This window comes from Anomaloglossus baeobatrachus, chromosome 8 (assembly GCF_048569485.1).
Source record: "Anomaloglossus baeobatrachus isolate aAnoBae1 chromosome 8, aAnoBae1.hap1, whole genome shotgun sequence".
Lineage (NCBI taxonomy): Eukaryota > Metazoa > Chordata > Amphibia > Anura > Aromobatidae > Anomaloglossus > Anomaloglossus baeobatrachus.
Genome location: NC_134360.1, coordinates 42,555,735 through 42,581,901, shown reverse-complemented (window position 1 = coordinate 42,581,901; position 26,167 = coordinate 42,555,735). Strand labels below are relative to the sequence as shown.

General features: G+C 48.1%; 1 protein-coding gene and 1 long non-coding RNA gene across 4 annotated transcripts in view; one reads left to right on the top strand and one right to left on the bottom strand.

The window, feature by feature from the left end:
• The window catches only part of LOC142249714 (uncharacterized), a 130,277-nt gene extending 127,021 nt beyond the window's left edge, over window positions 1–3,256 (top strand). The window contains exon 3 of the long non-coding RNA XR_012725094.1: window positions 3,194–3,256. This is a non-coding gene — a long non-coding RNA (uncharacterized LOC142249714). The remainder of the gene's footprint in view (window positions 1–3,193) is intronic.
• CHCHD6 (coiled-coil-helix-coiled-coil-helix domain containing 6) overlaps window positions 1–26,167 on the bottom strand; it is a 367,209-nt gene that overhangs the window by 126,112 nt on the left and 214,930 nt on the right. The gene's annotated exons all lie outside the window — the stretch shown is intronic.

Below are 26,167 nucleotides of genomic sequence, written 5' to 3'. Positions count from 1 at the left end.
CCTTTGCAGACCTATGCGCCTGTATAAACACACACTATAAACAAACTTTGGGTCGTCTGATCCTTAAAGGGGTATTCCCATCTCCAAGATTCTATTCCAATGTGTAGAAGGTGTAATAATAGTATTAGCAAATACCACAATTAGAAATGTAGTATAGTTCTCCGGATTAGCTATGTGTCCTACCTCATGTGCAGGGCATTGCAGCTTAGGTATCCATGGTTATTACCACTCAAATAGTGACAGTTTGTTGCTCGTGAGTTGTAACCATGGATACCTGCGCTGCACATGAGGTAAGAGACATAGCTAATCAGGAGAACTATACTACATTTCTAGGTCTCTTACCTCATGTGCAGGGAAATGCAGCTTAGGTATCCATGGTTACGACCATGAGAAAACAAACTGTCACTATTTGAGTGGTCATAACCATGGATACCTAAGCTGCAATACCCTGCACATGAGGTAAGTGACATGGCTAATCAGGAGAACTATACTACATTTCTGATTGGAGGTATTTGCTATTATTATTACACCGACTACATATTGGGATAGAATCTTGGAGATGAGAATACCCCTTTAAAGGGAATCTGTCACTAACTCACCTGTGGAGCAGGCTAATCACGTCCGCTCTGATGGGCGTTGCTGCTTGCGGGTCCAGCGCCTCCTCTCTCCTTGCAACTGCCATTCTTTCATTCATACTCCTCCGTTGCGCTCCTGCACATGTGCACCTTGAGCTGCCTTGCTGAGGGCAGAGCAAAGTACTGTAATTCGCGGGCAAGGGTGAAAGAACGCCCGTGCATGCGCACTACAATACATCGCTCTACCCTCATCATGGCACAGAGAAGTGGAGTGCAATGGAGGACATTGTCTGCATGACACAAGACGGGTCATCCACAAAAATCAAGAAGGAGGACAGCGCTCACAAGGATAGAGGTGGCGCCGGACCTGCAAGTAGCGATGCCCATTGGACCGGAATGTATTGTATTAAATCTTGTGATCGATAATGCGATATTTAGGGGGTTATAAAGCCTGATACAGTGAAGGCACGCTGCTGGTTATAAGAGACAGTGCTCGGCTGTCACGTAAGTCGAGCTTCCAGTGGTGATCACGTGTGCACAGCTCCTATGCACATGCAATCACCAAGACATATTGGTACATCCAAGGTCAGGAAGTCACTGCAAAATAGGACGTACTGGTACTAGAGGGAGATCCCTGTACATAGAGATATATTTTAATTCTTTCTGCAGCCACCACTAGGGGGAGCTCCCTGTATACAGAGATACATGATAAGATACTGCCTGCAGTCACCACTAGGGGGAACTCCCTGGATACAAACATACATGTTAAGATTCTGACTGCAGCCACCACTAGGGGGAGCTCCACTGTATACAGAAATATATGATAAGATTCTGTCTGCAGCCACCACTAGGGGGAGCTCCCCTGTATACAGAAATACATGATAAGATTCTGACTGCAGCCACCACTAGGGGGAGCTCCCTGTATACAGAAATACATGATAAGATTCTGTCTGCAGCCACCACTAGGGGGAGCTCCCCTGTATACAGAAATACATGATAAGATTCTATCTGCAGCCACCATTAGGGAGAGCTCCCTGTATACAGAGAAACATGATAAGATTCTGTCTGCAGCCACCACTAGGGGGAGCTCCCTGTATAAAGAGATACATGATAAGATTATGTCTGCAGCCACCACTAGGGGGAGCTCCCTGTATACAGAGAAACATGATAAGATCCTGTCTGCAGCCACCACTAGGGGGAGCTCCCTGTATACAGAGATACAGAAGATTCTGTCTGCAGCCACCACTAGGGGGAGCTCCCTGTATACAGAGAAACATGATAAGATTCTGTCTGCAGCCACCACTAGGGGGAACTCCCTGTATACAGAGATACAGAAGATTCTGTCTGCAGCCACCACTAGGGGGAGCTCCCTGTATACAGAGATACATGATAAGATTCTGTCTGCAGTCACCACTAGGGGGAGCTCCCTGTATACAGAGATACATGATAAGAACCTGTCTTCAGCCACCACTAGGGGGAGCTCCCTGTATACAGAGATACATGATAAGATTCTGTCTGCAGCCACCACTAGGGGGAGCTCCCTGTATACAGAGATACATGGTAAGATTCTGTCTGCAGCCACCACTAGGGGGAGCTCCCTGTATACAGAGATACATGATAAGATTCTGTCTGCAGCCACCACTAGGGGGAGCTCCCTGTATACAGAGCTACATGGTAAGATTCTGTCTGCAGCCACCACTAGGGGGAGCTCCCTGTATACAGAGATACATGATAAGATTCTGTCTGCAGCCACCACTAGGGGGAGCTCCCTGTATACAGAGATACATGGTAAGATTCTGTCTGCAGCCACCACTAGGGGGAGCTCCCTGTATACAGAGATACATGGTAAGATTCTGTCTGCAGCCACCACTAGGGGGAGCTCCCTGTATACAGAGATACATGATAAGATTCTGTCTGCAGCCACCACTAGGGGGAGCTCCCTGTATACAGAGATACATGATAAGATTCTGTCTGCAACCACCACTAGGGGGAGCTCCCTGTATACAGAGATACATGATAAGATTCTGTCTGCAACCACCACTAGGGGGAGCTCCCTGTGTACAGAGATACATGATAAGATTCTGACTGCAGCCACCACTAGGGGGAGCTCCCTGTATACAGAGATACATGATAAGATTCTGACTGCAGCCACCACTAGGGGGAGCTCCCTGTATACAGAGATACATGGTAAGATTCTGTCTGCAGCCACCACTAGGGGGAGCTCCCTGTATACAGAGATACATGGTAAGATTCTGTCTGCAGCCACCACTAGGGGGAGCTCCCTGTATACAGATATGCATGATAAGATATAAAACAGGTTTAATTTAGAAGCTCAGTTTACTCAGATGTATCCAGTATATGTAATATAAGTGGTCATTTTGCGTTTCCAGCCACCAGTAAACTCTAAAAGCCTCATCTTTGCCACACTAAACTGAAGCTGTCCCTGAAGCCATCATAAGATATTTTTCTTTTTATTTTCTCTTATCAAATGGAGAAAATTTGCAGCCAAATCTTGACAATTTTCCACCATGCCGGCTCGGCTCGGGTGCAGACACGTCCGGGAGTGCATCCTCTTCTAAATGAAATCTCATCAACATATCCTTCTCTTATTATTACAGTGAACATCAATCAGGTGACTGTGCCCGGGCGAGGACGCCGCGGCCGTGTGTTCTCCTTAGGAGAGGCATCTGCGGCAGGGTGAGTATGTGAGGCCAGCCTTTTATTACTGGAAGCAGAAAGCATGCTCTCAGTGAATTAGTCATTCATCTTAGTCACAGACAATCTTGGGATTCCAGGAAGATGTATCATTAACTCACGAGAGGCTGTCGAGCGCCGAGGAGAAGGGAGGCAACAATGCAAAATCATAGGAGGACTTAGAGGCGCCAACAGGAGTGGGAATGTCAAGACGGCGGTGGGATAAGCGGTGGGATAAGCGTCCAGAGCCGCTTGGAGCAGGATAGACGAGGAGTGTTTACTATGATTATTCCAATAGAGTGTCTTATATATAATCCTAAATCCTTGAATGCACGCAAGAAAATCATCAGTATCACTGCTCCATCATGACGTGCACAACTGTAGCTGCAGCATTACATATGAATAGTGTGTAATTTGCTTTTCACCCCCTGCTGATTCAGTGTCTGCACTGCACTATGGGCAAGCGGCTGCCATAGACATACTGGAGATGTGGGGCCTCTAAGTCACAACTATGGGTACAGAGATCCCCGGCTTTAAACCTTAATCCCCCATAAGGAGGTGCGACTTTGCTGCAGGTGGATCCCCAAGACGTAGCTGTGATGACATGGACTCTGTCAGTTCCTAGCATCGGTTAAGTTTCTTAAAATTAAGCCAGACATGAAGATAGTTTGTTTATAGATGGGGGATAATCCCTTCATTGTTTCTACAAGACTCTTAGGGGTACTTTGCACGCTGCGACATCGCAAGCCGATGCTTGCAATGCCGAGCGCGATAGTCCCCGCCCCCATCACACATGCGATATCTTGTGATAGCTGCCATAGCGAACATTATCGCTACACCAGATTCACATGCACTCACCTGCCCTGCGACGTCACTCTGGCCGGCGACCCGCCTCCTTATTAAGGGGGCGGGTTGTGCAGCGTCATAGCAACGCCACACAGCAGGTGGCCAATAGAAGCAGAGGGGCGGAGATTAGCGGGATGTAAACATCCCGCCCACCTCCTTCCTTCCGCAGAGCCGGCGTTAGACGCTGTGACGCAGGTAGGAGATGTTCCTCGCTCCTGCGGCTTCTCACACAGCGATGTGTGCTGCCGCAGGAACGACAAACAACATCGTACCTGTCACTGCTGCCAAATTATGGAAATGTCGGACCCTACACCGATGATATGATAACGACGCTTTTGCGCTCGTTAATCGTATCAAAAAGGATTTACACACTACGATATCGACTGCAACGCCGGATGTGCGTCATTTTCGATTTGACCAAACCGATATCGCACCTGCGATGTCGTAGTGTGCAAAGGCCGCCTTAGGAGTCTAATGTTACAGTTCTTGCTAACTCATGTAATTGCCTTGGCCAGTGAAGGTCAGACACCCAGACAAATCAATTACGCGATGTAACTTAGCTGTCTCTCCCTCGTCTCTGCCAGAGACCACTACTACTAGGGATATTTTGTATACGGCTTGAAATCTAGCCAATAAGAGCCCAGTCTTATTCACCAATCGTGAAGACCCCAATGGTCTGAATGGAGGGCTCAGGGGAATAAGAAGGAGGACTGTCCATTGCTCGGGTAGACTCTTGCTACATGATACCAATCTAGGATCTGCGGATCCAATTGGCAAGCCATAACCGAACCTGGATTATAATACTACATGGACTTCAGCATTGAATGCAAGGATTCGGCTGAGATATCAAGGACTAACTAAGGAAGGAATCCAGCTTGGGACAATCCAGTCACCTGACTACAGGTTTGCGGTCTTCAGCCAGCTTCCTAAATCTGGCGTTATCCATTCTCGATGGGTGCCCGCCGAAAGCAGGGTGCTGCTGGATTGGAGTAAGTAGCCCTGGAAGTTCTGAGGCACGGACATTCTAATCCCTGGTGAGCCAGCGGAAGGGGGAGAAACTGCTGCCGGTTACATTCTGTGGTTTTGCTGGTTATGTGTTATGTGCCATTAATTGTTTGGGGATCCAATAAAGTGTTAATATTGTGATTCCCTCACCCTGTGTTGTCTGAGTAGTGTTCCGCCCACGGTTAAGGAGGTCATGCGTTCAGTTGGGATGAGCCCTGGGCCACTCAGTCTTTCTAAAGGTGGCAGGGCCAGCGGACGAGAGCACCCACTGACCCCCGTGTCTCCACAGTGGCCACCAGGGGAGACACGGATTCGCAGCAGAGGTGGAGAAGTGGCAGTGTCAGGAATGGGGCCAAGACTTGTCACCAAGAAAGCAGTCACAACGAGACAAGACCGTACAGAAAAACTACAGGCACCAGTCGAACAATCCCATGGACGAGACGGGCGCAATGTCCGAGAACAAGGCTGGAGCCAGGACAAGCATCAAGATGAGACAGAACTGCAATATGCAAGTAAGTTGGATAAGGCGATTCCCCTTTAACTAGGGTGTGCCAAAAAACATTGCAATACAAACTGCAACCATTATCAAACAGGCTTCTTAGACCTAATGAGGCTAGTGTACTCACTCTGAAAATCCATGTCAGCAATGCTGAATAATCCTTGGTGAAAGTTTCCTTACCTAGTATTCATAATGAAGGGCAGCACGGTGGCTCAGTGGTTAGCACTGCAGTCTTGCAGCGCTGGGGTCCTGGGTTGAAATCCCACCAAGGGCAACATCTGCAAGGAGTTTGTATGTTCTCCCCGTGTTTGTGGGGGTTTCCTCCAAATTCTCTTATTTCCTCCCACACTCCAAAGCCAATACCAATGGGGACAGTGATGAGCAGGTCTGTAAAGCGCTGTGGAAATAAAGGGAACCTGTCGGGTGCAATATGCACCCAGAACCACGAGCAGTTCTGGGTGTATATTGCTAATCCCTGCCTAACCGTCCCTGTATCTAGTAACATAGATAAAGAGATCTTTAGAAAAAGTATTTTTAAAGATCCTTTATGATATGCTAATGAGGCCAGGGACTAGTCGAAAGAGCATTAGTTCCTGCTCACATTCTGCCTTCTTAGGCTAGTTTCACACTTGCGTTTTTTTCCTTCAGTCGCAATCCGCTGTTTTGGAAAACAACGGAATCCGTTAACGCATTCCACTGGTTCCCATAGACTTGTATTGACGACGCATTGCGACTGATGGTCCTGCCTTGCATCCGGCGGGCGGAAAGAACGCATGTAGCGTTTTTCTGCGCTTCCCTGAGCGTCAAAAAAACGCAATGAGCTGGATTCCGTTGGCGTCCATCATTTTTATAATGGAAGCCTATGGTTGCGGAATCCGTAATTTGACGGATTCCTGTAACGGATCCGTTTTTACACAACTGCGCATGCTCCGTTGAGTAATTGTTGAAAAAAAAAAAGCTACAACGGATTCCGTTGTTTTACAGTATCCGTCGCATCAGTTGTGCCACTATATGCAACGCATCAGTTACAGCCGTCACACAACGCAATGCAACGGATGTCGCACAACGCAAGTGTGAAACTAGCCTTAGCATGTTAGTACATCTACTACCCAGCGTTATCATCGGCAGTGATGCGCATACCTGTGTCCATTGCACCGCCTTAGAACTGACATATGGTTAGTATGCATGATCAGAAGTCCCCGATACTTCCTCTTCCAGGGGTCATGTGCCAAAATCCAAGAGTTGGACGCGATGGCAGTGGAGACGTGTGTGCGACCAGACACTGCACATTCATTAGCATGTTAGTATGCTCACAGGCGCATGCTTACATGCTAATGGGGCCGAATAGCCAATAGAAGTAACGCTCTTTTGACTAGTCCCTGGCCTCATTAGCATATCATAAAGGATCTTCAGAAATACTTTTTCTATAGATCTCAATCTATGCTAGTGTATACAGGGATGGTTAGGCAGGGATTAGCAATATGCACCCAGAACCACTCATGATTCTGGGTGTATATTGTCACATTTCCATCTCATTCCTAGTGTCACAGAAACACCCGCATGTAATCCGAGAGCAGTCACTACAGTCACTGAGATCTTACAGTAAAATCACCCCATACACCTTAAGAAGCTGCTGTTAAACTGCCCATTTGCCCGGCAGCTGGTCCTCCTGACCCTCATTGTACCCGCACCCTATGGCGGAGTCCCCTCTCCATAGAGGACCAAGAATTGGGGTGTTAGAATCCAACCAGCTTCACGGATCTCATCTGCTACATCTGCCGTAGGGGACATAGATGGTCGGCTGGTCCCATCGAAATCAGCGAGTTCGTCCAAGGTTCACCCAGTGCGCACAGGCACCGTACCCGTGAAGTGTGCAGGCGGGAGCGCTGTGATTCGGCCTGAACTCAGGTGAACTTTCCTTTCTAAGATCATATTTAGAACTATTCTAAAGTTTAATGGAGTCGCCTCTTCCCGCATCGCTGCAGCATCGCTCTTCACTACTTATCTCGGCCGCTGTCTCATTTACCATCTTATCTTCCCTGGCCGCGGCCTATCTTTTCTTGTTAGTCTGTAATCAAGGAAGATACGGCATATCTCTCGCAGATTGATTCTTCAATTATTTAGATATTTAGCAAGGATCCTTCTCGGGAGCACGATGACTGTTACTGGCTGTGCTGGTACAACCTGTGCCTTCCGTACAGCGCAGCGCGCTCGCGTAATTATTTGTTTTCTTACAAATAGAAAAATTATTTTTCTGTTAAAGGGACAATTTGTAAAATTTCAGAATGAGGAGAAACCGCTAAAGATTTATCCTTTAGGATAGGACATTAATATCATATCAATGGCAGTCCAACACCCGGCCCCTGCACAGATCATCTGATGGCAGCTGTCTGTGACCAGTATACAATAGTGGTCCCCAACCTTACTCACCTTGAGAGCCCCATCCAGCTCAGAGCGAGGGTCGAAAGCCATATCCAGTCCTGAGAGAGGGCCGCGAGCCACATCCAGTCCTGAGAGAGGGTTGTGAGACACATCCAGCCCTGAGAGAGGGTCGCGAGCCACATCCAGTCCTGAGAGAGGGTCAAGAACCACATCCAGTCCTGAGAGAGGGTCGCGAGCCACATCCAGTCCTGAGAGAGGGTCACGAGCCACATCCAGTCCTGAGAGAGGGTCGAGAACCACATCCAGTCCTGAGAGAGGGTCGCGAGCCACATCCAGTCCTGAGAGAGGGTCGAGAACCACATCCAGCCCTGAGAGAGGGTCGCGAGCCACATCCAGTCCTGAGAGAGGGTCGAGAACCACATCCAGTCCTGAGAGAGGGTCGAGAACCACATCCAGCCCTGAGAGAGGGTCGCGAGCCACATCCAGTCCTGAGAGAGGGTCGCGAGCCACATCCAGTCCTGAGAGAGGGTCGAGAACCACATCCAGTCCTGAGAGAGGGTCGCGAGCCACATCCAGTCCTGAGAGAGGGTCACGAGCCACATCCAGTCCTGAGAGAGGGTCGAGAACCACATCCAGTCCTGAGAGAGGGTCGCGAGCCACATCCAGTCCTGAGAGAGGGTCGAGAACCACATCCAGCCCTGAGAGAGGGTCGCGAGCCACATCCAGTCCTGAGAGAGGGTCGCGAGCCACATCCAGTCCTGAGAGAGGGTCGAGAACCACATCCAGCCCTGAGAGAGGGTCGCGAGCCACATCCAGTCCTGAGAGAGGGTCGCGAGCCACATCCAGTCCTGAGAGAGGGTCGCGAGCCACATCCAGTCCTGAGAGAGGGTTGAGAACCACATCCAGCCCTGAGAGAGGGTCGCGAGCCACATCCAGCCCTGAGAGAGGGTTGTGAGACACATCCAGCCCTGAGAGAGGGTTGCGAGCCACATCCAGCCCTGAGAGAGGGTTGCGAGCCACATCCAGCCCTGAGAGAGGGTCGCGAGCCACATTCATCCCTGAGAGAGGGTCACGAATCACATTCAACCCTGAGAGAAGGTCGCGAGCCACATCTTGCCTTGAGAGAGGGTCATGAGCCACATCCTGCCTTGAGAGAGGGTCACGAGCCACATCCTGCCCTGAGAGAGGGTTGAGAACCACATCCAGCCTTGAGAGAGGGTCGAGAACCACATCCTGCCCTGAGAGAGGGTCAGGAGCCACATCCAGTCCTGAGAGAGGGTCGAGAACCACATCCAGCCCTGAGAGTGGGTTGTGAGACACATGCAGCCTGAGAGGGTCGAGAACCACATCCTGCCCTGAGAGAGGGTCACGAGCCACATCAAACTTTGAGAGAGGGTTTCGAGCCACATTGAGCCCCGAGAGAGGGTCGCAAGCCACATTCAGCCCCCTGGGAAAGGGTCACGAGACACATCCAGCTCTGAAAGAGGGTTGTGAGCCACATTCATCCATGAGAGAAAGTCATGAGCCACATTTAGCAACCACTCCACACCATAGTAGTGACATCCAGGGCCAACATTACCAGTATAATAAAAGTGAAAGCTTTTCCACAGAAATCACCACACCAAGGCAGCATACCAATGTAAAGGGGTTCTATCTATGTGAGGCTACTCACAAATGTCACCATCTGGAGACTTGCGCTACATACCCATTTGGAAGAGCTGGCGCTATTGTATTTAGCTGCCAAACAGCCGTGAGTCACACATCATGGGCCCGCGAGCCACATGTGGCTCCCGAGTCTCAGGTTGGGGACCCCTGGTATACGTAGTGGGAACAGCACAGCGCCAGAAAATGTGAAGTAGATCACATTCACTTCATTAGGAGCTGAGCTGCAGTACCGAGCATGGCTGCTACAGGGTACAGAAGGCACGGAACTGAACAATGTGCAATTGCAACCTGCAAACAGTAGGATGTTTGGATGTCTAAAGTCAAGCCGATACGGACTATCAATCCTAAGGCTATGTGCGCACTAGAAATGTGAATTTTCTCAAGAAAATTTCTTGAGAAACTTCTGGGAGTGGAAGATTTCCGCACCTGCGGAAAAATCCGCGGCAAAAACGCATGCGGATTTACCGCAGGTTGCTCCCTGCGGTTTTGCAATAAATAATATAGATAATCGATAGACAGATAATGGATAGAGTGAAAGATGGATAGATGAATAGATAGATAGGCCTGTTTCACATGTCAGTGATTCTGGGACGTTTGTGCTTTTTTTTAAACGTACCAGAATCCCTGACATACGCAGACTCATTATAATGAATGGGTCTGCTCACACGTCAGTGATTTTTCATTGCACGTGTCTCCGTGCGGCGTACCCGCGTGTGCGTGATTGCCGCACGGAGATATGTCCATTTTTTTCTGGCATCACTGATGTCCCACGGATCACGCAGTGGTGTGGTCCGTCAAACACGTGCCAGAAAAAAACGTGCTTTTAAAATAAAAAACATTTTTACTCAACCGGCTTCAGCGGCGCTCTCTGCAGCCCGTGCAGCTTGCTGCTTCTGAGCCGGCTGATTACTGTCGCGCATATTCATGATGCACGACACAGCCGACCCGGAAGCAGCTGCTGCGGGAGTCAGCGCCGGCCGGATGCTGCACCGCGGGAGCGATCAGCACCATGGAGAGCGGGAGCGCGCACAGGTGAGTTGGTTTCTAAGTGCAATCACGGGCCACGGAGAATGGAGCCCGGATTGCACTTAGACAACCCACGTGTGCTGTAATTCACGGCACACGCAGGGACATGTGCGTGTTTTACACGCCAGTGAAAAACGTCAGTGTTTTTCACTGACGTGTGAAACGGGCCATAGATAGATAGATAGATGAGAAAGACCTATAGAATGTCCCACCTCCCTGCATTTTCTAAGCTGGCACCCTTTAGTGACTTTCATGTGGCACTAAAGGGTGCCTAGCCTTGTATTTAGCCATAAAATAAATAAATAATTAAAAAAAAACGACGTGAGGTCCCCCCATCTTTTGTAGCCAGCTAGGGTAAAGCAGACGGCTGCAGCCTGCAAACCACAGCTGGCAGCTTCACCTTGGCTGGTAATCCAAAATAGAGGGCACCCCACGCTGTTATTTTACATTAAATAAATAATTTAAAACAAAAAACGTGGGGTCCCCCCCAAATTGGATCACCAGCCAAGGTAAAGCGGACAGCTGTGGTCTGGTATTCTCAGACTAGGGAGGTCCACTGTTATTGGACACTCCCCAGCCTAAAAATAGCAGGCCGCAGCCGCCCCAGAAGTGGCGCATCCATTAGACGTGCCAATCCTGGCGCTTCGCCCCAACTCATCCCGTTGCCCTGGTGCGGTGGCAAACGAGGTAATATATGGGGTTGATGCCAGATGTGTAATGTCACCTGGCATCAAGCCCTGGGGTTAGTGATGTCACGCGTCTATCAGATACCCGACATCACCAACCCAGTCAGTAAGAAATAAAAAATAGACAACAAAAAAAGTTTTATTTGAAAAAACACTCCCCAAAACATTCCCTCTTTAACCAATTTATTGAAAAGAACAATCAATTCCACGTCCGGCGTAATCCAATAAGGGGGGGGGGGCACGGCGATCCATACCATAGTCGCCGTCCCAGTCAATGAAGAACAGAATGTTCCCCATTGGCTGGGAGAGCAATGCAGTGACCTGAGCTAACATCAATAGGTCAGCCCAGGTCACTGCAGGGAATGCCGAGCGCTGCCATCAGGAGCATAGATGAGATCATTACCTTCTGTGATCATCTCCTGTACTGCTGACGTCAGCGCTGTCACTGACTTCTATGCCCGCCGCGTTGTCAGAAGTATCGCGAGAGCCCGTGACGTCACCGCTAGTGACAGTCTCGGGCCGCTCGCGAGACGGGCATAGACAGCAGTGACAGCGCTGACGTCAGGAGGCAGGAGATCGTCACAGCAGGTAATGATCTCACCTCCTGACAGCAGCGATCGTCATCCCCGCGGCTGCCAGCACTGCAGGGTGTCAGTGTCTGCCTGCGCTGCCGCGTGACAAGCTGCTGACACTGCGGGCAGACACTGACACCCTGCAGTGCAGGCAGCCGCGAGGCCGGAGCAGGAAACAGACTGCACGGGCACCTGGAGGTCGCACGGAAGTGCTTCTGTGCGGCGTCCAGGGAGTGTGACGTGTGTTTACTCTGCTCCGCCTCCTCTTCCTGGCATAATGAAATCCCTTTGTGCAAAACCGCAGGCAGCGATGAGCATTACCACAGGTAAATCGCGGCTATACCGGGGGTATACCGCACATCATTTGCTACCTGCGGTATACCCCCGGAATTTCGCGATTACATTACAGTGAATGGAGTGAAATTCCGGGGGTATTCCGCAGCTACCTGCGGAAAATAATGGACATGCTCATTTTCTCAAGAAAGTTTCTCGAGAAAATTTTCTCAAGGAAATTTCTTGAGAAAAATCCGCACAGTGCGCACAGCTATTTTTTTTTCTCATAGGATTTGCTGGGAAATGTCTGCACAAAGATTGCAGACATTTCTCAAGAAATTTCTGCAGCAAATCCGCGGGTAAAACGCACTAGTGCGCACATAGCCTAAGCCCCGGACAACTGTACGAGTAGTTACTGCAAAATATGTATGGCTATTATGAAAATCATTCATGATACCAGTGGCAGAGATAATGGGACATCCAGAGCAAGCGCTGGCCAGATGCCCCACGTCACCTCTTTCCCATCCCATCTTGGTAAGAGGTGACGTGGGGTCATCCGGCCAGCGCTTGCGCAGAACGGTGGAGGCAGAGGGGAAAGTGCGGGCACGAGATTATGGGCGGGTACTTGCTGATGAAAATCACAGCGCCGCCCATAATCTCGTGCCTGTGAAACACGTCACCAGCGGTCACACTGTGCACAGTGCACGGTCCCGCGAGAGTGGCACGGCGCATGCGCGAGACATGGGGCGCACTGGGCGGCGTCCTGAAGTATGAAATTGAGCGATGGGGGACGGCGTAAAGCAGCAGGAGGCAGGATAACGGACACCAGACAGCCCGCCCCCGTGTACGATTAACAAGATTTGCATAGGAAAAGGTACCACTTTATAAAGTATTTATTTTGGTCTAAAAGGGGGCACAATAACAACAGAAACCTTTCTAGAAGGCAGCCCAGGAGCTGCAGAAGGAGAAACTTTTAGGTTTATTGCAAAATTTCTGCTGACAGGTTCCCTTTAATGTAGAGCGGGAAATAAGTCACTGGACAAAGTCTATCTTCTTTGAGAACAAGCGATAGGACATGTGAAAATCAACATGCTCAATCTTTCCTTTCCTCCAATCTGACAAACAATATTTGGCTGCACATCTGATTCATATTAGAAGGTCAGACGGCTCTGATGAAATTGGTGAGCTTTGGCAAATTATGCCTAATTAATGCAGGAGTTTCTAAATGCCCCGACCACCATCCCCCTCCACCACTCCAGCTGAGCTTTAAAGATAAAGGGTAGACAATCCAATTGGCCCCACAAAGAAATGTAAAGGTGTATGGTTCTCTTCTGCCATAAATTGTGTACCTATGCCTGACTACCCAGTATCCAGGCACCGAAGGTGGCTGTCGGTCAAGAATGACAGGTGGCAGATTATGTCCCTTGAGAAACAGTAACAGGTGACAGTCATGTGGTTTCTGGCAATAGAAGGTCGCAGCATTTTGCTGCACAGAATGCTCCCTGACTTTCTATTGTTCCTGTCAGTATTCATTGGTATAGGTAGCTTTCCTGTTGCGTTCATCTCTTCCCCTTTTGGACCTAGCAGGAGCTCGCCTTCCACCCAGCTGCTGATCATCAGTATTCTCTTGATGCTTAAATGCTTCCTTCTTCCCTGGAATGATGCTGGTGATATTATTCTGTTCATTCTAGCTCTGGTTGCAAGCAGATGGCTTGCTCTCATTGGTATTATCATTGCTAAAGCTTGCTGAACTCCTGCCTAAGTCATCTGTAGATAAGTAGTTCATGCTTTTTCCCACTTGTGTCTTCTATAGTGTTTAGTGGGGTTAACAAAGAGCTCATCCTACCTGTTCCCTATTTAGGGTCCAGCATTAGGGATCCCTAGGGTCAGGTATCCGGCTTGGCGCATAGGTGCATAACCTATCTAGGGTGATGAGGGACCCCAGGGACCAGCTGTAGGTTTGGTCAGGGGTCACCATCTCCCCCTTCCCTTTTGCCGCTAATCGGTACTCCCGCGTACCTAGTGTGACCGAAACAACTGATTGGGAAAGGTAGATAACTAAAATGTCTAATGTATTATGGGGCATTAGATACACATTAGATGATGAGCATTGATGCAAAAAAAAAATTAAAAAAAAAAAAACGGCAAGTTTGGGTAACGCTAAACTGATGTGTATGCCCATATACTATGCAGAAGTGGTTTCTGCACCAAACTGTGCAAATACCTTGGCACCGGATTTATAGGTCAGCTTCAGTCCTCCTTATTGAAACAGTGGTCATGGGTGCACGTAGACAAAGGAAGAGAATATCCAAACCAGTGTCGAGGAAGTAGAAAACTACGGCATACACCATCCAGTATTCCAAATTGCTTTATCTCGTCATACAGTGCAGTTAAAAGTAGCGGGGTGAGAGTCGGATGCAGGCCCCCTATGGACGACGGCCGTTTCGCACCTCCTTGTGCTTCAACGGGTCCCGTGATTGGACCCGTTGAAGCACAAGGAGGTGCGAAACGGTCGTCGTGCCTGCATCCGACTCTCTCCCTGCTACTTTTAACTGCACTGTATGACGAAATAAAGCACTTTGGAATACTGCATGGTGTATGCCGTAGCCTTCTACTTCCTGGACATTAATTTGTATACTTAACTTCACAGAGTTGTCCAAAACTCCGATCAGCTCATGCCCGGCTTTGTAATCTGTGGGCCGATACTCCACACAGTTATAATAAGTTTTTGACATTCCCTATAAATAGATATCAATTACCTTGAGGCCCCATCATAAGAAAGTCATATTAAAAGTGTTCTCTGCAGTCAGTCGGACCCCCTATATACTGCCAGAGGATGAAATACAGTATTAATAATTTTTCCTTAAAGGGAAATGCCGTGTAAACAGAACTGAGAACACAATTGTCGCCGGCGCCGCTCTGTATCTGATTGAACGCCGATGCAGGTAGTGGTTTTGTCAAGTATAATCAGCTCTTAAATCCAAAAAGCAGAACCCGATACAGCCGGCAGAATTCAATGAGACACTATCTAGTCTGGATGTGGAAACAGGACTTTCATCTCATTAATCTTGTTACTGATTCAGGACAGTCCCCAGGGCAGATGGAATCGGAGAGAGTTCTTCTCCTCTCAACCTGATTGTGTCACTTTGCACAAGAGAGCGGCGGGGGGAGCACCGGCAGAAAACAGATGGCAATGCTACCGCGGTGGTAAAGAGGACTGGAGTACGGCGTCTCCGAGGACCGCTGAGGAAATGATGCTGCTCTCCACCATCCTGAGAGTGCACCAATGTCATTACATGGAAGCGGAAAGTAACGATATACAGATGCATGCGGCGGCAGATCACCGACATAACTAATATCAAAGAAAGCAAAAACATAATGAATGACGGAAAAGCAGAAAACTTTATATAGAAAAGAGAGGACGATAAAGAGTGAGCGAGAAAACGGGGAGTAACAGGGAAGGAGAGAGGGCGAAGGATTAAAGGGGATGTATCATCAATGACCAGAGGTTTAAAACAGGTTTTTAAGGAAAGTGTATTTTCTTTTTAAATTTTAAAGTGTTTTCTTTGTTTTTTTTTTTTTTTACAATTTTACGTATCAGTTTCTTTAATAATGAGCTTTTACAGTGCCTATTACTAGACTCATACCTCAACTTTTCAGCAGTCTCATTATCAGGATCACAATGAAAGACAACACCTATATATCCAGGATATAAGATCAAATAGATATCACAGCTCACCTCCTCCTGTACAATGTCCTTTGCATTGAAAGCTTTCCTGATGATAGTCGGCATTCCTGCCTTAATAATTTGATTCACTAGGGTATTAATTATAAGGCTATGTGCACACGTTGCGTAAATACATGCAGTTACGCTGCGCTTTGTAGCGCAGCGTAACTGCATGCGTCCTGCGTCTCCTGCACAGTCTATGGAGATTGTGCAGGGGCCGTGCGCACGTGGCGTTTTAGAGCGCAGCGCTTCGGCTTCTGCCCGAACCGCGCGTTCTAAGAAGTGACATGTCACTTCTTCCGTGCGCTTTGCCGGCAGCTCCTGCTCTGTCTATGGCAGGAGCTGCAGGCAGAGCGCATGGAATCGGCTTTTTTTTTTTTTTCACTACGGACATTTCTGCAGCGATTTAAAGCGCACATGTGCTCTTCAGATCGCTGCAGAAATTTCTGCAGTGACTGTACGCAACGTGCGCACATAGCCTTAATGTGTGCAAGCAGGAAAAACAATTCGGTCCCGGAAAATTTCATAGATGTAAAGTTATTTTCTCCAACTCCTTTCGACTTCTTCAGGGTGTGACCATTATTGGAAAAAAGTGTTTATACACAGTGACTGCTCCAGTAGAATAGGAGTAGGAGTATAATACAGGATGTTATTCAGTAACAGTACAGGATAATTAGTGTAATGTATGTACACAGTGACTGCTCCAGCAGAATAGTGAGCACAGCTCTGCAGTATAATATAGGATGTTATTCAGTAACTGTACAGGATAAGTAACGTAATTATGTACACAGTAACTGAACTAGCAGAGTAGTGAGCGCAGCTCTGGAGTACAATACAGGATGTTTATTCAGTAACAGTACAGGATAAGTAATGAAATACAGTTAGGTCCAGAAATATTTGGACAGTGACACAATTTTGGCGAGTTGGGCTCTGCATGCCACCACATTGGATTTGAAATGAAACCTCTACAACAGAATTCAAGTGCAGATTGTAACGTTTAATTTGAAGGTTTGAACAAAAATATCTGATAGAAATTGTAGGAATTGTCACATTTCTTTACAAACACTCCACATTTTAGGAGGTCAAAAGTAATTGGACAAATAAACCAAACCCAAACAAAATATTTTTATTTTCAATATTTTGTTGCGAATCCTTTGGAGGCAATTACTGCCTTAAGTCTGGAACCCATGGACATCACCAAACGCTGGGTTTCCTCCTTCTTAATGCTTTGCCAGGCCTTTACAGCCGCAGCCTTCAGGTCTTGCTTGGTTGTGGGTCTTTCCGTCTTAAGTCTGGATTTGAGCAAGTGAAATGCATGCTCAATTGGGTTAAGATCTGGTGATTGACTTGGCCATTGCAGAATGTTCCACTTTTTTGCACTCATGAACTCCTGGGTAGCTTTGGCTGTATGCTTGGGGTCATTGTCCATCTGTACTATGAAGCGCCGTCCGATCAAGTTTGCGGCATTTGGCTGAATCTGGGCTGAAAGTATATCCCGGTACACTTCAGAATTCATCCGGCTACTCTTGTCTGCTGTTATGTCATCAATAAACACAAGTGACCCAGTGCCATTGAAAGCCATGCATGCCCATGCCATCACGTTGCCTCCACCATGTTTTACAGAGGATGTGGTGTGCCTTGGATCATGTGCCGTTCCCTTTCTTCTCCAAACTTTTTTCTTCCCATTATTCTGGTACAGGTTGATCTTTGTCTCATCTGCCAATAGAATACTTTTCCAGAACTGAGCTGGCTTCATGAGGTGTTTTTCAGCAAATTTAACTCTGGCCTGTCTATTTTTGGAATTGATGAATGGTTTGCATCTAGATGTGAACCCTTTGTATTTACTTTCATGGAGTCTTCTCTTTACTGTTGACTTAGAGACAGATACACCTACTTCACTGAGAGTGTTCTGGACTGCAGTTGATGTTGTGAACGGGTTCTTCTTCACCAAAGAAAGTATGCGGCGATCATCCACCACTGTTGTCATCCGTGGACGCCCAGGCCTTTTTGAGTTCCCAAACTCACCAGTCAATTCCTTTTTTCTCAGAATGTACCAGACTGTTGATTTTGCTACTCCAAGCATGTCTGCTATCTCTTTTTTCTTTTTTTTCAGCCTCAGGATATTCTGCTTCACCTCAATTGAGAGTTCCTTAGACCGCATGTTGTCTGGTCACAGCAACAGCTTCCAAATGCAAAACCACACACCTGTAATCAACCCCAGACCTTTTAACTACTTCATTGATTACAGGTTAACGAGGGAGACGCCTTCAGAGTTAATTGCAGCCCTTAGAGTCCCTTGTCCAATTACTTTTGGTCCCTTGAAAAAGAGGAGGCTATGCATTACAGAGCTATGATTCCTAAACCCTTTCTCCGATTTGGATGTGAAAACTCTCATATTGCAGCTGGGAGTGTGCACTTTCAGCCCATATTATATATATAATTGTATTTCTGAACATGTTTTTGTAAACAGCTAAAATAACAAAACTTGTGTCACTGTCCAAATATTTCTGGACCTAACTGTATATGTACACAGTGACTGCTCCAGCAGAATAGTGAGTGCAGCTCTGGAGTACAATACAGGATGTTTATTCAGTAACAGTACAGGATAAGTAATGAAATATATGTACACAGTGACTGCTCCAGCAGAATAGCGAGTGCAGCTCTGGAGTACAATACAGGATGTTTATTCAGTAACAGTACAGGATAAGTAATGAAATATATGTACACAGTGACTGCTCCAGCAGAATAGTGAGCTCACTAAAAATGTTAGCCTATGATTAAGGACGCTCTTTTGCGTCGGAAACGTGTCAGGGTCTTCTGAATATGGATGGACTTTTTTAATACCATGTGAAAATAAATAAAAAAATTATTTTACGTTGGATGTGCCGATATTTTTCCTCTTAGATAAGTAGTGTAATGTATGTACACAGTGACTGCACCAGCAGAATAGTGAGTGCAGCTCTGGAGTATAATACAGGATGTAACTCAGGATCAGTACAGGATCAGTAATGTAATGTATGTACACAATGACTGCACCAGCAGAATAGTGACTGCAGCTCTGGAGTATAATGCACTGAATCTGATAATCAGTATAATGAGGCTCCAATGTTTATAACGTATATATACTGTAAAATTAGGATATTTTTGGAGACGTGCACTCAAAGCAATAGTGAAATCCGTTCCTTCCTGTGCAGCAGTATCATCTAATACTACTGGATATCACATACATCTTTACTGGGGTCAGCACAAGCCTAACAGTAGAGCAATGTTCTTACATAATCGCTTCCCATTCATAACTCAGCACTTTTTCTCCGTTAAACCTGTAAATGAGCGCTGCCTGTTGCACAGGTTCCCGGTGGGTAAATACAGCACATTAGGCAGAGTTGGGCCGGATACTTTTCATTTTCCCATTGCTTATTCCATCTACAAAACGGGGACAAAGGATTTAATGAGCCTGAATGCGATTGACTAATTGTTTTCCTCATTTTATATGCATAAAGGGAACGTGAAGTGAGGTTAATAATCAACTTCTAGTCCGCAGAGTGGGAGGTTCGCGCTTAATTAAGTGTCTTTTGCTCCCAGTCCAATAAAACAAACCAGATTGGAGAGGGAGTAAACATCACTCAGGAGTAAGTGCGACAGTATAGCGGCATTACAGTCACGTACGGCACAGCAGAGCCGCAGAAATCAGGGCTGAGGGGCATACAGGGCGCTACGACCAGGGAGCCGCCAGATAAGCCTGCCACCTACTAGAACGGCAAAGGTACAAGCAGGGGTGCGACACTATGACCCGATAGCCCACCCTAGAGCTCTACCATCACCTCACGGGATGTGAATACTTCTTCAAAGTAGTTGTCCCCACCCTGTTTATTTGGTAGAGTTTATTTCATGTTCAGTATGCACCTGTTCACACTTGTCTGTTAGGAAGTGCTTTCAGTTTTTTCATTATAGGGTCATGCCTGAGCACTCCTTCCCACCAGCTTAAAGCAATTTTTAATTTCTCATTAGCAGGTTCCGCCCGTCCATAAAATCGTAGGCTTTTTCAGCCCAGGTAGAGGCACTAGGTAGGGACCCAGCAAAGAGAGACGCACTTCGACGTCGGCTGCTGGGCTAGCATAAAACTGCCCTTTTTTATGAGTTAAGTGTCCCAGTTTTTTAATTTGTTTCCTTAGCAGTAATGCACAACCAAACGCCTGTATTCAGTGTTTGCACGCCATAGCGTTTCAGAGTGCAGCTGTTTATTGTGTTAGTAGGTTTCATGTTCAGTATGCACCTGTTCACACTTGTCTGTTAGGAAGTGCCCTCAGTTTTTTGTTGTTTTTTTTTTCATTGTAATCTTGCAGAAAGTGTTCAAAACACCCAGCAGAACCACCACAGGGCAAGTAAAGAACTGTATGGTACCAAAAGGATTGTACAGATTAGAAAAACACGGCTTCTTTCTTGCAACAAGCAGCACCACACCTGTCCATTTGCAGCTTAGTCTCACTTATATAAAGCGGCATTCTAGTAAACGTGAAATTATCACTTATCCACATGGTCCAAATGCTGACACCACCACCATACTATGGACACCCCACCTTACTATGGACACCCCCACCTTACTATGGAGGAGGCCAAGTACAGAGCACAGCTATCATTGACAGTTACAGAGAATAAATGGGCATGTACAAAGCCACTCCATCCACTCCTTTCAAATGGGCATGATCACTGCCGCTCCTTCCAAATGGGCAGAGCACTGCCGCTCCTTCCAAATGGGCACAATCACTGCCGCTCCATCCAAATGGGCACGATCACTGCTGCTCCTTCCAAATGGGCACGATCACTGCCGCTCCTTCCAAATGGGCACGATCACTGCCGCTCCTTCCAAATGGGCACAATCACTGCCGCTCCTTCCAAATGGGCAGAGCACTGCCGCTCCATCCAAATGGGCACAATCACTGCCGCTCCATCCAAATGGGCACAATCACTGCCGCTCCATCCAAATGGGCAGAGCACTGCCGCTCCATCCAAATGGGCACAATCACTGCCGCTCCATCCAAATGGGCAGAGCACTGCCGCTCCATCCAAATGGGCACAATCACTGCCGCTCCATCCAAATGGGCACAATCACTGCCGCTCCATCCAAATGGGCACAATCACTGCCGCTCCATCCAAATGGGCACAATCACTGCCGCTCCTTCCAAATGGGTTACGATCACTGCCGCTCCTTCCAAATGGGCACGATCACTGCCGCTCCTTCCAAATGGGCACAATCACTGCCGCTCCATCCAAATGGGCAGAGCACTGCCGCTCCATCCAAATGGGCACAATCACTGCCGCTCCATCCAAATGGGCAGAGCACTGCCGCTCCATCCAAATGGGCACAATCACTGCCGCTCCATCCAAATGGGCACAATCACTGCCGCTCCATCCAAATGGGCACAATCACTGCCGCTCCATCCAAATGGGCACAATCACTGCCGCTCCTTCCAAATGGGTTACGATCACTGCCGCTCCTTCCAAATGGGCACGATCACTGCCGCTCCTTCCAAATGGGTTACGATCACTGCCGCTCCTTCCAAATGGGTTACGATCACTGCCGCTCCTTCCAAATGCGCACAACCACTGCCGCTCCTTCCAAATGGGCACGAGAACTGCCGCCCCTTCCAAATGGGCACGATCACTGCCGCCCCTTCCAAATGGGCATGAGCACTGCCGCTCCTTCCAAATGGGCACAATCACTGCCGTTCCATCCAAATGGGCATGCGCACTGCTGTTCCGTCCAAATGGGTATCCGCATTGCCGCTCCATCCAAATGGTTATCCGCATTGCCGCTCCATCCAAATGGTTATCCGCATTGCCGCTCCATCCAAATGGTTATCCGCATTGCCGCTCCATCCAAATGGGTATCCGCATTGCCGCTCCATCCAAATGGGTATCCGCATTGCCGCTCCATCCAAATGGACACGATCATTGCCGCCCTATCCACGTGGGCATGATCACTGCCGCCCCATCCACGTGGACATGTGTACTGTGTTCTGGCAATTGGTGGGGGTGTCTCAGTGCAATCAATAAGAAAAAAGTCTGAACATGATCACGGCTGTATAAAATTGTGAAATTCTGCTAAGATATCTGAGAAATAGTAATGGACACCGAGCACTTTATGTCCTACATTGAAGAAAGGGGCCATTTAGATGGGAGGTGTAGAAGAGGGTTTTTGGGAACGCCGGTCTCCAGGATGGGCAATGAGGGCTGTAAGACGGGTGGAACACTGGAATCAGATGCACTTGTTGGAGCGACACGACCGGCCAGTTAATGAAACCTCTATTAACGCGAGCAGCCCTCTGCATTTAATCATCCGGCTGAGGCAGCGGGGACTTGTAGAGCCAGACAGGCCATTAAAAGCGGCTGATGGGAAGTAGAAATGTGCTGAAGGTTGGCTGCCGAGCCAGATCTTCCCTGACACCGATGAGCATCTGCTCGGTTAGTGAACGATGACAGGTACAAAAGAAAAGGAATGGCTGCTGTCCAGGGATAATAACACAAGAGCTATAGTCAGAAGATACAGCAGATATGGAGGGGGAGGATAATGCGAAATATCATTACTGCTGATATTCTGCACAGATATGGTGGACTCATGATGTAGACAATGAGATAAAACACGTATATATCGATCAGCTGCAGTAATAAAACCCCCTGCAATATTGTGCACTACCCAGAAAGCCAGATACTGTGCCTGTCCTGACTCCTTTCCATCATTGATGCGATGCTCTGTGTGTCCTGACTCCTTTCTATCATAGCTGCGATGCTCTGCGTGTCCTGACTCCTTTCCATCATTAATGTGATGCTCTGCGTGTCCTGACTCCTTTCTATCATAGCTGCGATGCTCTGCGTGTCCTGACTCCTTTCCATCATTAATGTGATGCTCTGCGTGTCCTGACTCCTTTCTATCATACCTGTGATGCTCTGCGTGTCCTGACTCCTTTCTATCATAGCTGCGATGCTCTGCGTGTCCTGACTCCTTTCTATCATAGCTGCGATGCTCTGCGTGTCCTGACTCCTTTCCATCATTAATGTGATGCTCTGCGTGTCCTGACTCCTTTCTATCATAGCTGTGATGCTCTGCCTGTCCTGACTCCTTTCTATCATAGCTGCGATGCTCTGCGTGTCCTGACTCCTTTCCATCATTAATGTGATGCTCTGCGTGTCCTGACTCCTTTCTATCATAGCTGTGATGCTCTGCCTGTCCTGACTCCTTTCTATCATAGCTGCGATGCTCTGCGTGTCCTGACTCTTTTCTATCATAGCTGTGATGCTCTGCGTGTCCTGACTCCTTTCCATCATTAATGTGATGCTCTGCGTGTCCTGACTCCTTTCTATCATAGCTGTGATGCTCTGCCTGTCCTGACTCCTTTCTATCATAGCTGCGATGCTCTGCGTGTCCTGACTCTTTTCTATCATAGCTGTGATGCTCTGCGTGTCCTGACTCCTTTCTATCATAGCTGTGATGCTCTGCGTGTCCTGACTCCTTTCTATCATAGCTGCGATGCTCTGCGTGTCCTGACTCCTTTCTATCATAGCTGCGATGCTCTGCGTGTCCTGACTCCTTTCTATCATAGCTGTGATGCTCTGTGTGTCCTGACTCCTTTCTATCATAGCTGCGATGCTCTGCCTGTCCTGACTCTTTTCTATCATAGCTGCGATGCTCTGCGTGTCCTGACTCCTTTCTATCATAGCTGAGATGCTGTGCGTGTCCTGACCCCTTTCTATCATAGCTGTGATGCTCTGTGTGCCCTGACTCCTTTCTATCATAGCTGTGATGCTCTGCGTGTCCTGACTCCTTTCCATCATAGCTGCGATGCTCTGCCTGTCCTGACTCCTTTCTATCATAGCTGCGATGCTCTGCGTGTCCTGACTCCTTTCTATCATAGCTGCGATGCTCTGCGTGTCCTGACTCCTTTCTATCATAGCTGAGATGCTCTGCGTGTCCTGACTCCTTTCTATCATAGCTGCGATGCTCTGCGTGTCCTGACTCCTTTCTATCATAGCTGAGATGCTCTGCGTGTCCTGACTCCTTTCTATTATAGCTGCGGTGCTCTGCCTGTCCTGAATCCTTTCTATCATAGCTGCGATGCTCTGCGTGTCCTGACTCCTATCATAGCTGCGATGCTCTGCGTGTCCTGACTCCTTTCTATCATAGCTGAGATGCTCTGCCTGTCCTGACTCCTTTCTATCATAGCTGCGATGCTCTGCCTGTCCTGACTCCTTTCTATCATAGCTGCGATGCTCTGCGTGTCCTAACTCCTTTCTATCATAGCTGCGATGCTCTGCGTGTCCTGACTCCTTTCTATCATAGCTGAGATGCTCTGCGTGTCCTGACTCCTTTCTATCATAGCTGTGATGCTCTGCGTGTCCTGACTCCTTTCCATCATTGATGCGATGCTCTGCGTGTCCTGACTCCTTTCTATCATATTGTGATGCTCTGCGTGTCCTGACTCCTTTCCATTATAGCTGCGATGCTCTGCGTGTCCTGACTCCTTTCTATCATAGCTGCGGTGCTCTGCGTGTCCTGACTCCTTTCTATCATAGCTGCGGTGCTCTGCGTGTCCTGACTCCTTTCTATCATAGCTGCGATGCTCTGCGTGTCCTGACTCCTTTCTATCATAGCTGCGATGCTCTGCGTGTCCTGACCCCTTTCTATCATAGCTGTGATGCTCTGCATGTCCTGACTCCTTTCTATCATAGCTGCGATGCTCTGCGTGTCCTGACTCCTTTCTATCATAGCTGAGATGCTCTGCCTGTCCTGACTCCTTTCTATCATAGCTGTGATGCTCTGCGTGTTCTGACTCCTTTCTATCATAGCTGTGATGCTCTGCGTGTCCTGACTCCTTTCTATCATAGCTGCGATGCTCTGCATATCCTGACTCTTTTCTATCATAGCTGCAATGCTCTGCGTGTCCTGACTCCTTTCTATTATAGCTGTGATGCTCTGCGTGTCCTGACCCCTTTCTATCATAGCTGCGATGCTCTGCGTGTCCTGACTCCTTTCTATCATAGCTGCGATGCTCTGCGTGTCCTGACTCCTTTCTATCATAGCTGCGATGCTCTGCGTGTCCTGACTCCTTTCTATCATAGCTGCGATGCTCTGCGTGTCCTGACTCCTTTCTATCATAGCTGCGATGCTCTGCGTGTCCTGACTCCTTTCTATCATAGCTGTGATGCTCTGCGTGTCCTGACTCCTTTCTATCATAGCTGCGGTGCTCTGCGTGTCCTGACTCCTTTCTATCATAGCTGCGATGCTCTGCGTGTCCTGACTCCTTTCTATCATAGCTGTGATGCTCTGTGTGTCCTGACTCTTTTCTATCATAGCTGCGATGCTCTGCGTGTCCTGACTCCTTTCTATCATAGCTGCGATGCTCTGCGTGTCCTGACTCCTTTCTATCATAGCTGTGATGCTCTGCGTGTCCTGAGTCTTTTCTATCATAGCTGCGATGCTCTGCGTGTCCTGACTCCTTTCTATCATAGCTGCGATGCTCTTCGTGACCTGACCCCTTTCTATCATAGCTGCGATGCTCTGTGTGTCCTGACTCCTTTCTATAATAGCTGCGATGCTCTGCGTGTCCTGACTCCTTTCTATCATAGCTGCGATGCTCTGCGTGTCCTGACTGCTTTCTATCATAGCTGCGATGCTCTGCATGTCCTGACTCTTTTCTATCATAGCTGCGATGCTCTGCGTGTCCTGACTCCTTTCTATTATAGCTGTGATGCTCTGCGTTTCCTGACCCCTTTCTATCATAGCTGCGATGCTCTGCGTCTCCTGACTCCTTTCTATCATAGCTGCGATGCTCTGCGTGTACTGACTCCTTTCTATCATAGCTGTGATGCTCTGCGTGTCCTGACTCCTTTCTATAATAGCTGCGATGCTCTGCATGTCCTGACTCTTTTCTATCATAGCTGCGATGCTCTGCGTGTCCTGACTCCGTTCTATCATAGCTGCGATGCTCTGCGTGTCCTGACTCCTTTCTATCATAGCTGTGATGCTCTGCGTGTCCTGACTCCTTTCTATCATAGCTGCGATGCTCTGCATGTCCTGACTCTTTTCTATCATAGCTGCGATGCTCTGCGTGTCCTGACTCCTTTCTATCATAGCTGCGATGCTCTGCGTGTCCTGACCCCTTTCTATTATAGCTGCGATGCTCTGCGTGTCCTGACTCCTTTCTATCATAGCTGCGATGTTC